Consider the following 12,383-nt stretch of genomic DNA (forward strand, 5'->3'; position numbering starts at 1 on the left):
CCCTATATTTTTCCAAATATTACCAGATTAGATTACTCTCATTACCTCTCAGAACTGACACTGCGATCCCAAAGTGCTATCATCTGTCATTCAGATAATGACAGTGTCATGATCGGTCCTTTAGCCTCTGTCATATTTCCAATTTGCCTACTCATTATTGCATTATGCTTTGTTAGTTCTTAGTTTTGATTCACATATGTTGGATGTTAGCTGTTTTGTCTCGTGATGCTTACCTTGCTAGTTAGCTGATTCTTTTATCATTGCACAGTGTCGCCTTTTGCCTCTATGAATTTCTACTACACTAAAATTCACTGTCATAATCTATTTGGGCTCCTGTGCTAAAATAAAGCAAATCAAGGATTTAAACATACATACATACATACATACATACATACATACATACATACATACATACATACATACAGAAATTTCTTACAATTCTGAAGGGCAAGTCTAAGATCACAGTGCTAATAGGTTTACTGTCTGGTGAGGGCCCACTTTCTCAGGAATACTGCATTCTAACTGTGCCCTCTCATCTTGGATGCTCTAGGCAGTCCTCTGTTCTTTGTTTTGTTTTGCTTTATGAGACTGTCAGTGTCACCCTTGAGGCTCTTCCATGGGCTAGTCCTCATGCAAAACTTCCTACCTTTAAATGCTGCCACATTGAAAATAGGTTTCAAAACATGAATTTGGAGGATATAAGCATTAAGAACAAAACATATACTTATCTGGTATTGCTGTTTCTTTACTTATAATGAGGCTATATCTCAATAAACATTAAGCTAAAAATAGCAAAGTGAAAAATATGCATATCATACCAAATCTACTGAGGATCTTTGCTTGGTCTACCATTCCTTAAGAATATTAGAAAATATTCACATTAGCTTACATTTGGGTAAAACCATCAGTTCTAAAGACTGTTTCACTATTATCTCACTTAATGTAATTGAATTTGCTGAATACATATGAGTAAAGAGTGGAACATCATAGTGTATACTGGACCACTGGTTATCTCATGATTACATAACTGACTGAAAGATAAACCATTGATGCTCAAGAGTGTATTTTACCACAGGCATCTACCCATACATACATACACACACACACACACACACACACACACACACACACACACACACACGCACACACACACACACACACAGAGAGAGAGAGAGAGAGATCAAAATTTACAGCATAATTTATAAGAATGTGTACTATTTTTATACCATCATGTCAAAAAAAAAAAGCTGCAGAATCAAAAATTGTGAACTTTCTCTGTTAATCGTTACTTGTCTTTTAGCATGACTTTAACTTTTTTGTGGTTTTGTGTCTGGAATAAGCTTCATATTCAGAGCCTATATTTACGTTATTTTAAAAATTAACCACAGGGTTGGGGATTTAGCTCAGTGGTAGAGCGCTTGCCTAGGAAGCGCAAGGCCCTGGGTTCGGTCCCCAGCTCCGAAAAAAAGAAAAAAGAAAAAAAAAAGAAAAAAAGAAAAAAAAAATTAACCACAATATTCTCAAAGTATTTTTTATTAACTTTAAATCACTTAAACTTAATGTAATTACTGATATTTTATGACACCATCTTATTATTTACTTTACATCACACTTTTTAAGTTACATAATCCCTAGGAAGTTTGTTTTTAAAATCACTCTTTCTTTGCTAAGATTTTTCTATTCTTTTGTGATTCAAAACAAATTGGCTTTTTGTTACTGTTTATTGATTCATTTTTATATTGGTTGCTTTAAAACTCTTGTCAGATAGTTCCAGCACTTGATTCATCTTGGAACTATTAATGCTCCTTTTTCATGTAAATTCTCCTGTCTTATGAAAATTAGTTCTTGCTAATTGGTTTTTTTTTTTAATATGTTCCGAGTATTTGCTATTATGTTAGGGTAAGTTTCGGCTCCATTTAATGTTTCCAGCATGTAGTCAATCTGTTTAGGGTCAGCATCCAGATCCTGGTCCACTTTCTACCCCATTTCAGTTCAGGTCTGTTTTGCAAACCCTTTGTTCTAGCTTGGTTTGTCTTGTACCACAGGGGCTTCCACTAGAGTTCAACTATGACTTGAAGCCAAAGTCACACTGGCTCTTCTGCCTAGTATCTCTAAGCAAGAAACATGCAAGCTGGAGATGAAGATGCTTTCTAGTTCTACGCTTATGTTGATGGCCTTTCCACTAGGACATGAGAAGGAACATAGTCCTTGGGATGAGGCCATCTTTAGCAGTAAAATCCTTGTGATGCCTCTAGAGGGCTGAGGCAGGTAAAGAGTTTCAATTGGGCAACCAATTATTTGTGACACATCTTTCTTGCTGCTTTCCCTAGGTCCCAGGAGTCTCTAGATGAAGTAGGGGGTGCTTAGACTTGATGAGGAAGGAAGAACACCTTACTTGTTACTAATGGTGTTCCTATTTTAAGTTTCTGGACCTATTTTCTCCTTTGAAAAAAATTCCAAGTCTGTAACTTGATAAATTCTGTGGCCTTCTTTATTTCTTTGGTCAAAAGTGGAGCACCTTCTACTTGCTAGCCACCACATAGGAATGAGATAAAAAGATAAAGCCTAATTGCTTGGTCTACCACAGTCAAGAAGAGTTATGCTGCCCAGTGACAACAAAAAGCAGATCATCATATGATGATTACACATTGCTTGGGAGGCATGAGCTTTCAGAATTACAGAATATGAGAAGCATGGCTTTCATCTGTAGACATAAGATCATTCCAGTGAGACTGTCCGTTGATTGGCTTTCAGAAGGCATTCCTTCATGACTGATTAATTTGGGATGACAGAAGCTGATGCCAATTGGTTGGTTTGCAAAAACCAAAAAAATTGCTCATTGAAGTGAGTTAGTTTGATTCATTGAAAGGTTTTTGTTCCCAGACCTACACCAAGAATAACCAATATTTTCTCAGCAATATAAAACACTTTTTCTCAGTCTTAACTTTCCATTCTCCTTTAAAGTATTATACCCCTCTATTGTAACTGTTACTCTTGAATGCAACACATGTTTACTTATTGCACTTAAAATTTACTGTATGTCTCCAGATAATAGAATACAAATGTCATGAGGTAGGCATTATTTATCAATTACTTGTATCCTTATTTTCAAGAACAGTGCCTGTGATAGTGAGTACATAACAAATATGTGAGAATTGACAGTTTAAACAGTGTCCATTTCAAGTAGAAACAGAGTAAACCAGTTATATTCACTTCCATACTCTTTTCTTCCTTGATCCTGTATCCCATCAGTGAATATGCCTTTTCTCTGCTGTCTTAGTATCACATGAAGATATTTGGTTCAATATTTCTAAGTTTCATGGCTGTATGCTTTTAAAAATCTGAATATGTCCTTTAAGAGTAAGTCTACAGCTTCACTGTGGCAAATGTGGACATCACTTCCTTTTGTTCTTATTGTTGAAAGAATTCCAGATAAGGGCAAATAGGAGTAATCATTGTCAGTTTCTTAGCATAAGCTATGCTATCAGTGACAAACAAGAAGCATTCGATACTGTTGATAAAATACAAATGCAGGTTCTTTGCAGGAATCATTTGGGTTAGAATGTGTCTGCCGTGAATTCAGTTGTTATAAAGTGTAGCCTTATAAAGTGTAGACTTTGACTCAGTGTTAAGCCAAGGAATTTCTTGAGCTTTTGTTGTGAAACCAACTTTTTAAAATGTTTGTTGCTGTCTTTGTTAAAATCAAAGGAATTCTGGAAGAAAGGAAAACAAAGAAAGAGAATGAAGAAATGTGAGGCAAATAGCATTCTAGGGAAAGGGGAGGTTGAAACCCCTAGAGCCACAACCAAAGTTCAATTTCTCTCTCTCCAGCCACACAGTCATGTGGCATTTTGTTTAATCGCTGCTTTAAGGCTTCCCCCTCCAGCTTGGAGGCTTCACAAGTCCAAGGATCCTGTCCAATTCCTTTCTGCTGGCAATGTGCTTACCACAGGAAAGGGCTTGATACATCATTGTGTGCACTGGTTTTGTGAATGAACAAATGAACCCAAGAAAATCTGGCCGTCTTAGCAGGAGGGTTCTCTATTTTTTTCTTTTTTCTTATGGAATTATTTCTATACTTCCTTCTACTCCTTTTCAACCCAAAGCTGAAAGTCTTAAAGCCTCTTATGACAAATTTTCTAAAAATAGTGCCTTGATCAGAACCAATTAGACCATGGACACATCTACTCTGTCTTCTGTCCTACTAATATTAATTAAAAGTAAGAGAAATGAAAAGAATTATGTGAAAGTACAGTTGACAAAGCAAGTGTAATACATTTGTTATTTTCTCTGAGAAAACAGTGGCTTTAGGTCTCTGATGTCGGTGCCTTTTTTTGGTTTGTTTCCACCTGTTATTTTTGAGATCTGGGGGAAATAAGCATTTTTCTTTTTTGGTCTCTAAAGTAATTATCAGCTAGAGGTTGTGAACTGTGCCACTTAACCCTTTATTGGTAAGCAGTGGAGACTTACCGAGGGGCCTTCTAGTTTCAGAATATTCGTTCACACTAACAGAGCTGCCAGGAGTCGTTCCAGCTCAGAGACTGCTGCTGTTTCTTCCAAATTGTCTTACCTGATGCTTAAGCCCTTGAATAGAAAGTTTTAAAATTTGGGTTAGAGGCTGGGAAGATGTCTTAGCGTGTAAAACTCTTATTTCATAAGCATAAGGACCCGGATTAAGAACTTCTTGCACCGACATGAAAGGCACCCATGACAGTACGTGTCTGTAAATCTGGCAATGGGCAATAGTCGCAGACAGATACTGACTGGGGCCTATCTGGCCAACCAGTCTATCTAAAAGAGTGAGTTCCAGGGTCAGTGAGGGACATTGTCTCAAGCCATAAGGTGAGAGTGACAGAAGAACACACTTGTTGTGGTAAATATTAAATCCCTACCAGGGGTTTCTATTCCACCTTAGACTATTTAAGCTCCTGGAAAAAAGACACACAAAACCTCTATATTTACAATAAGCTGGGCAGATATTACACTCTATGATGTTAGAATCCACTTTCCTATCGATAACCCGGAGTTCTTACTTACTGTGTTCTATCTGTGCTACACTGAATTCCAGTTGGCCTGCTCACAGGGCCACTTTCTAGACTCCTAACCCAATGGTGGCTTTTCCTTCCTCCTCCTGTGCTCTCTTGCTCCTTGCCTTCTCCAATGATCCAAATCCCAGGGAACCTAAACCCTGCTTATGTCCCTTCTCTTTGGCCCAGCTGTTGGCTGCTGGAATCTTTATTAGAAATAACTTGGTGACAGAACCTCCCTACAGACTCCAGGCCTTGGGGGCTACACTTAGCATCACAGGAGACAGCAAAGACAGAACCTCAACAATCCCTCCTTTTAGCTCAATAAAAGAAGCCTTTTCTCTCAGATATAAATTAAATACAACTATAACAATTGCATTAACTATAAGTTGCGATATACATTTATAACATCCAGTCCACTACATTTGGCAATTTAGATAAAGTATTTTATCATTTATTGTAACTTGAAGAGTTTATAATTCTATACCTCAATCACATTTGATTTTAACTATTGATTAAAGTTTGATTACCATAGGAAAACCATTATTTTAAATCTTCAATACTAAACAACTTAAATTTCATTGTGAGACTATGAGTATCTAGCTTTCATCAGAGCTTTGAGAAGGGATTAGATATTACCTGAGCCTTCAGGAAGCACATAGACACAACTTCCAAAACTGTAGAAATGACAGAGAAAGCTGACCACCTGAATAGTTCCCTACATTCTTTATAACATTAGGGAAACAGTTTGTGATAGCAGCTGTTAAAAGGACTGGCTCCAAGCCTGGTATTGCTAAATGTATTGCGTAGGTATAACGCCTATCAAAGAGTAACAAAATTAATTTTAAAATTTCTATCAATATGCAAAGATTTATACCAATGAAACCCTGAGATGTGTATAAATATATAAATTCTGTATCAATCTACGAAAATTTAACCTTAATTCTGCATCAAAATATAAAGCTTTCTACCAATATAAGATTATGGTTAACGATGCTTTGTTTAAAAGTAAATTTAATAATTCATCCCTATTTGTCTAATTTCTTATAATATTACTATCTCCTCCTTTTTAAAACCTCCTTCCATTTACCTAAGAAGGGAGGAGGAAGAGGAGGAGGAGAAGGAGGAGGAAGAGGAGGAGGAAGAGAAGGAAGAAGAGGAGGAAGAGGAGGAGGAGGAGGAGGAGGAGGAGGAGAAGGAGAAGAAGAAGAAGAAGAAGAAGAAGAAGAAGAAGAAGAAGAAGAAGAAGAAGAAGAAGAAGAAGAAGAAGAAGAAGAAGAAGAAGAAGAAGAAGAAGGAAAAATCCCTGAGTCTAAGCTTTCTATTTAGTTTTCTCCCTGTCTAAAAATATAATTATTTGTAAATTATCCCTTAAAATGACAACATATCTAAAATTTATAAAGTAGCTTAAGCTGTGGCCTGGCAAATTCTCCCACTTCTGAGACCTTTGTTTGTGCTTCCAAAGGGTTAGTATTCTAGGTAGGGAGCGTTTCCTTAATGTGTTGAGGTAAGGGCAAACAAACTTCACCAAAATCTGTACAGGCAGCTAGTCTCCTTTTCAGAGAACTAAATATTCAGCTGGGAGGACCAGACTACAGATACCAAATTCCAATCGCAGCTTCAGAATTCTCAGCCTTGCTAGGCAGCGAACCTCATGACCAATAGATAGCACCAGAGGCTGGCCCTCACTTCTATAGGTTCACTATATCACTTCCATCAATCTGCAGCCATCTTCCTTATCCTCTGGCAAGTGAGTCTGTTTCTAGTCACTATCGTTGAGTTAAGCCACCTGACATCTGATTTCTCCACTGTCCGTCCATCCCGTCTTCATGATTACTTTGTACAGCTTCTTCAACCTTGGAGCTGAGGCAGGCTGACTCTAGGCTCAGAATCTTGCAATTATTTCTTATTTAGAGACATGCTCTCCCCCATCAGCAGTGTTCTGTCATAATGTGTTCCCATTTATGATGCTACCCAGCCACAGCCCTCAGGAGTGGGGTGAGGAATAAATCTACTCTTAATCATTGCCCATCATGTTGGAGGTGGTTGGAGATAGTCATTGTCGCACACAAACTCCTCACTAGATTTGATGCTGATGAGAACTGCCTCTTTCTTCCAGGCCTACCTGGCTTTCTCTTTCAATAAAACTTTTCATGCTCCTTGCCCTTCTGAGAAGCAGTGACCACAGCCATGTGCTTCTTTCTTTGACCCTGTGTTACATGGTTTCTTCAAACTCTCTAGTTGTTATTCCATGATTTTAGATGGTATCTCAATCTTCTTCCCTTGGAATAGACCCTATCCTGACTCCTGGAATCAGATTGGTCTTTCTTTCTTTCTTTCTCTCTTTCTTTCTTTCTTTCTTTCTTTCTTTCTTTCTTTCTTTCTTTCTTTCTTCCTTCCTTCCTTCCTTTCCTTACTTATTTATTATTATCATTATTATGATTTTATTGAAAATAGATTCTTTTCTTACAGTATAATTTGATTACAGTTTCCTCTCCTCTTTCTTCTTCCGGATCCTCCTTAACTCCTCTATCACTCAAATCCTTACCCTTTCTTGTTCTCTCTCATTACAAATATAATAGGCATATATTAATTTAAAAAATAAAAATAAAAACAAGCAAACTTGAATTGGAAAAAACAAATGTACATGACAACAACCAAAGAGCCAAAGTAAAAGCACAAGAAACACATGTAGAGACACATGTTTCTAAACATAGAAATCCCATAAAGTCACACAATCAAAAGCCATAATATCAAAGCAAAACACCTACGTATGGGGAAAGCCCAAAGTATCATGAGCCAACAAACAAATAAAACAACCAAACAGAAACAAAAGCAAAAAACCCTTCAAAATGGTACTGAGTTTCTTTTATGTGGCCCATCCACTGTTCAGGATGGAGCCTGTCCTTAAGGGTGATTTGTATACCCAGTGAGACACCACTAGAGAAAATTAATTTCTCTTTTATGAATGGTTATTAATTGGTAATACGTTCTATGTTAGAGCCTGGAGCTTGTGGGATCCTATGTGGTACAGACCTGTGCAGCCTGTCTGTGCATGCTATCACAGTCTCTATGAATTCATGTGTGCACAGTCCTGTTGTGTGTAGATAGCACTGTATTTTTTGGTGTCTTCATCTTCACTGCTTCTTAAATCTTTCTGCCTCCTTTTCTGCAGAGTTCCTTGAGCCCCAAAGAAAGAGATTTGTTGGAGACATCCCACTTAGAACTGAATAGTCCAAAGTCTCTCACTTTCTATACATTGCTTATTTATGAATCTCTGTCTTTGTTCCCATCTACTGTGCTATATAAGTATTAAATGATATACAATTTTACCATATAGTCAAACACCACCATCTATGAATAAGTAAAATGATTTGACCTCAGTGGCATTTGGGGAACCTTGCTTCATAGCAAGTTCAATTAACCAGCACAGTATCTAATTATGGCTGAGAATAATTTTGAGATATTGTATGAACACGAATTTTCTGGACCCCAGAGGATTTTATATGTTAAATATGAGCCTAAGTAGTACAACTACTGAGGAGGTACATTTGGGAGAAAGTGTATGGGGGAGTACAGTTAGAATGTTTGTTAACTGATTAATTAACAGATACGTTAACATGTAGGTATTCAAGTGTTTAATTATTAATATCTGGCTCACTATCTGTGTTGGGTCTTCAGGGAAATTCAAGCAGAAGACATCTGTACTGGCTCACGCCATCAGTTAAGTGTGAAAGAAGTAAAATGTGCTGAATTTATTACGCAATTGGAATATTATAACTCTTTTCTAATGAAAAGTAAGGGCTATGGGAAATGAAAGCATTTTCATTCAGAATATATTTGGGGAACTTATTTTCTGTAATATTACTAATGAACATGTCCCAAACTATCCTGAAACAGTGCCAATGAAGGAGACTTGGAGCCTCTTAGACTGATGAAAGAGTCCAAATTAAATAAAGTGAAGGAAAACACCCAATGACTGCCTAGTTTTTTTAAAACACATTTTATTAATTATTTGAAAATTTTATGCAATGTACTGTTAAAGTAATTCTCGGAGGTTTTCTCTCCCTCTCCATTTTGGACCTGAATGATATTTCTATGCCTGCTCTAGTCCATTTTAGCTCCCAAGTGAATGACATAGAGACCTGGTATTTTATTAACAAGCTTCAAGCACTAATAGCTGGGTGGATTCTGAACTATCCTAACCTGGCTAGGCTGCTACTACCCAGTCAAATGGTCCTTTACCTGCACCTGAGTCTTGATTTGTCTCAGTCTGGACCATGTGTCTCCTCATGGCTGCTCTCTCATTGTCTCATGCTGAATCCTTCTTGGTTCTCCCCGTGGTTTCTCCCCCATTTCTTCTCCTCATGGTTCTTCTATATGCTCATCTCTAGGAACCTCTGACTGGAATCAGAAGTCCTTTTTTATTCTCTTTTACTCAGCTAATTGACTGATGAGCTCTTTATTAATCAATCAGACGTGATGGAAAATAATTTTTGCATAACTGGAGATGCTTGACCATGACAACATCCAGACTGCAACCAGATATCTGGGCAGCATAGAAATCTAAATACACACTATACAAAAGCATCCTCTAACAATGTATTTTTAAATCATATTCACCTCTCAATTTCTTTTCTAAACCCTACCACTTCTCTAGCCCTCAACTTCATGGTCTTATTATTTTTTCTTTATAATTACTTGAGTATAATTTGTGCTGGCTGTATACTCCTAGGGGTTGGGCCATCTACGGGAGCATGGTCAAACTACCAGAGGACATACACTTAAATAAAACTCACTAAGAAACCATTAATACAGTACACCTCGCTGTCAGAATGATGAATGGCTTGCTCTTGTGAAGGTCTTATTTATACAGGTAACCACAAGCTCCTGTGAGTTCATGAGTCCAGTGGTTTTCATTCTCAGATGACACTGTTTCATTCCAGTGCTTCCCACCCTCTGGTTCTTACAGTCTTTCTGCTCCCTCGTCTAGAAGGTCCCTGAGCCTTGGGAGTGGGGTGGGGTGGTATACTTGTCTCATTTGTGACTGACCACTTAAATGATACTTGTTATCTGCATTTTGACCAATTGTAAGTTTCTAGTTAGTTACCATTTGCTGCCCCCCAAATATTTCTCCGATGAGGTCCAAGAGTTGCACTGATTTATGAGTAGATAGATATGTTTATATAACAGGTTGATACTATGTCCATTTACTAGAATGATCATGTTAGGTTCACCCCTAGGCCAGCGAACTTCTCAACCATGGAGTTTTGGCCATAATTATAGTACCAATTATGTGTTTCCTCCTATGGAGTGGACCTCAAATCTAATAATGAATCACTTGATTATTCCCATCACAATTACACCATCATTTTACCTCTGGGCTTATCTTCCCATGCCTGTCATTTTGTGCAGAGGAAAGTACAACTGTTGATATTTACCCCAACTCCTCAGAAACCTACACAGTACCTTCTAGGGCCATAAGCTGGCCAGCAAGAAAGAAGCTTTCTGGTCAGTGTCAACCTGATTTCTCCATATCTCATGGCAAGTGTGTATGTCATGTCAATAGCAATATGGTCTTAATATCAAGTTTGGCAATGGAGAGCAATTGCAATAGGGCATATTGCTTTGGGGGTCTCTGGGACACTAGTGATCAGTAGCTCAGGGGAAGATATCCCACACCTGCACTGCGCTGCCCAATTTTCAATAAGCTCTCACAATCAGAGCTCATTCCTCTGTGAAGGAACTGAGTGATTCAAATGAAAGATTTGAGACTTTTCTTTTTAAACTGTCTCCCTGGGCCATGTGGTTAGCACAAAGGTCTTGCCAATTTTGATGGATTGGCTGCAAATGAATCAGAAACATGTGGGCTATACGTATTCATATGTCAAAATAAGGGAACAGTAATTGGAAGATATAGTTAATGCCAATGTTTAAATGTTTAAAAAATAGTCTGTGTGTGGTGTTTTCATGAAACAAAACATTTCTAGTCTGTCAGCATTCTAATTTCAATGTGTTTATATAATGCTTATTTAGTTTTAAACTCAAATTAACAGGAAGGATCATCTTGCAAATAACCACCAGTTTTAATAACTTGTGAGCATGGATTTGGCTAGTCTAGCATGCTTAGTCACACACCTGTCAATAATCATTTTTTTAACAAAATTATTTTTCCAAATTATAAGAATTCCACAAGAGCAAGTGATGCAAAATTCAATATATATGCATTTCCACAAATTCACATTGTTTCATATGTTAGTCATGAATAGAATTATGCGTATAGTCTACAAAGCATGTTCCTCACAAAGTTAATATGATGCTCCCGAAGTTAGGTAAGCTTATATTTTACCATCTCTAGTGAAAATAAAATTCAAAACAAACAAAAGTTTTACAGGTAGTATCATATTTTTTATTGAGTAAAGTAAAAATAATTGATCTTGAAACAAAAGTCACCTCAGGAAAATAAATGAAGGATAAGTCAGTTAGTAAACCAGAAAGAAGAGCCAAGTCATACTTTAAAGAACACAAAAATCATCTGGAGGATCTTTTCAAATATACATTCTGACTTGAGATCTGACTAAGGCTACTTAGTCATGTCTCACAAGCTTCTAGGTGACACTGATATTGTTGGTCCCCAGGCTACCCTAGTAAGTGCCCGTTATTGCTGACAAAAGCGTGACAGCAATGGCAACTCCTGAACCCCAGAGCTTAACAGTAGCCATCTTCTGGCCAAGACTTTAATTCTTTGATCTGTTATTGAATGAACAAAAGCTGTCTGTTATAAATTTTCAGACAAATATTAATTTCCTGTTCACACAAACAAGCCACATTGAGAGTTTTCTTTAAAAATAGAGGACCATTTACTGTAGATGTAATGGAATAGTTCATAAGTGTCAATAATTATAATTGACACAGAGGGCAAGGAAAGTAACCAGAAAGCATGGAAGACTTAGAAGGTGCTCACATAAAGGAGATGTATATTTCTGTTTAATAAGTAGTAATTTTTATGATTATGAACTACAATGAAGCAACAATGAAATTAAGCAAACCAGTATAATGGTCAACTTGCTAAGGTAGTCACATACTGTAGGAGAGGAAAAGACCAAGCCAGCACATGTGCCTTGAGCACGCAAATGGAATCTGCAGGTTACAGGTTGGTTCTGACCGAAGAGTTCATCTATCCCCAAAGCTCCCAAGTCACTCCTTTTGGACCTGTTGCAAATTCTGAGTCAGCTAGTATCCCCAACTGCTATAAATTGTTGCTGACTCAGATATGTTGGAATGTAATTCTAAAGCCATTTTAATAAAAATGTTTAAAGTGGAAACATTCCAATAGACTAGAAAAGAATAACAACA

At 37.3% G+C, this 12,383-nt stretch overlaps 1 long non-coding RNA gene across 1 annotated transcript; it reads right to left on the bottom strand.

The window, feature by feature from the left end:
• Positions 1-1,519: 1,519 nt before the first annotated feature.
• LOC134485712 (uncharacterized) lies at positions 1,520-6,935 on the bottom strand. Its single transcript, XR_015670251.1, has 3 exons — positions 6,817-6,935; positions 4,471-4,584; positions 1,520-3,713 (listed from the first exon to the last, which is right to left on the bottom strand). It is a non-coding gene; the product is annotated as an uncharacterized LOC134485712 (long non-coding RNA).
• Between the last annotated feature and the right edge of the window lie 5,448 nt (positions 6,936-12,383).

Source organism: Rattus norvegicus, chromosome 2 (assembly GCF_021556685.1).
Source record: "Rattus norvegicus strain SHRSP/BbbUtx chromosome 2, alternate assembly SHRSP_T2T, whole genome shotgun sequence".
Classification (NCBI taxonomy): domain Eukaryota; kingdom Metazoa; phylum Chordata; class Mammalia; order Rodentia; family Muridae; genus Rattus; species Rattus norvegicus.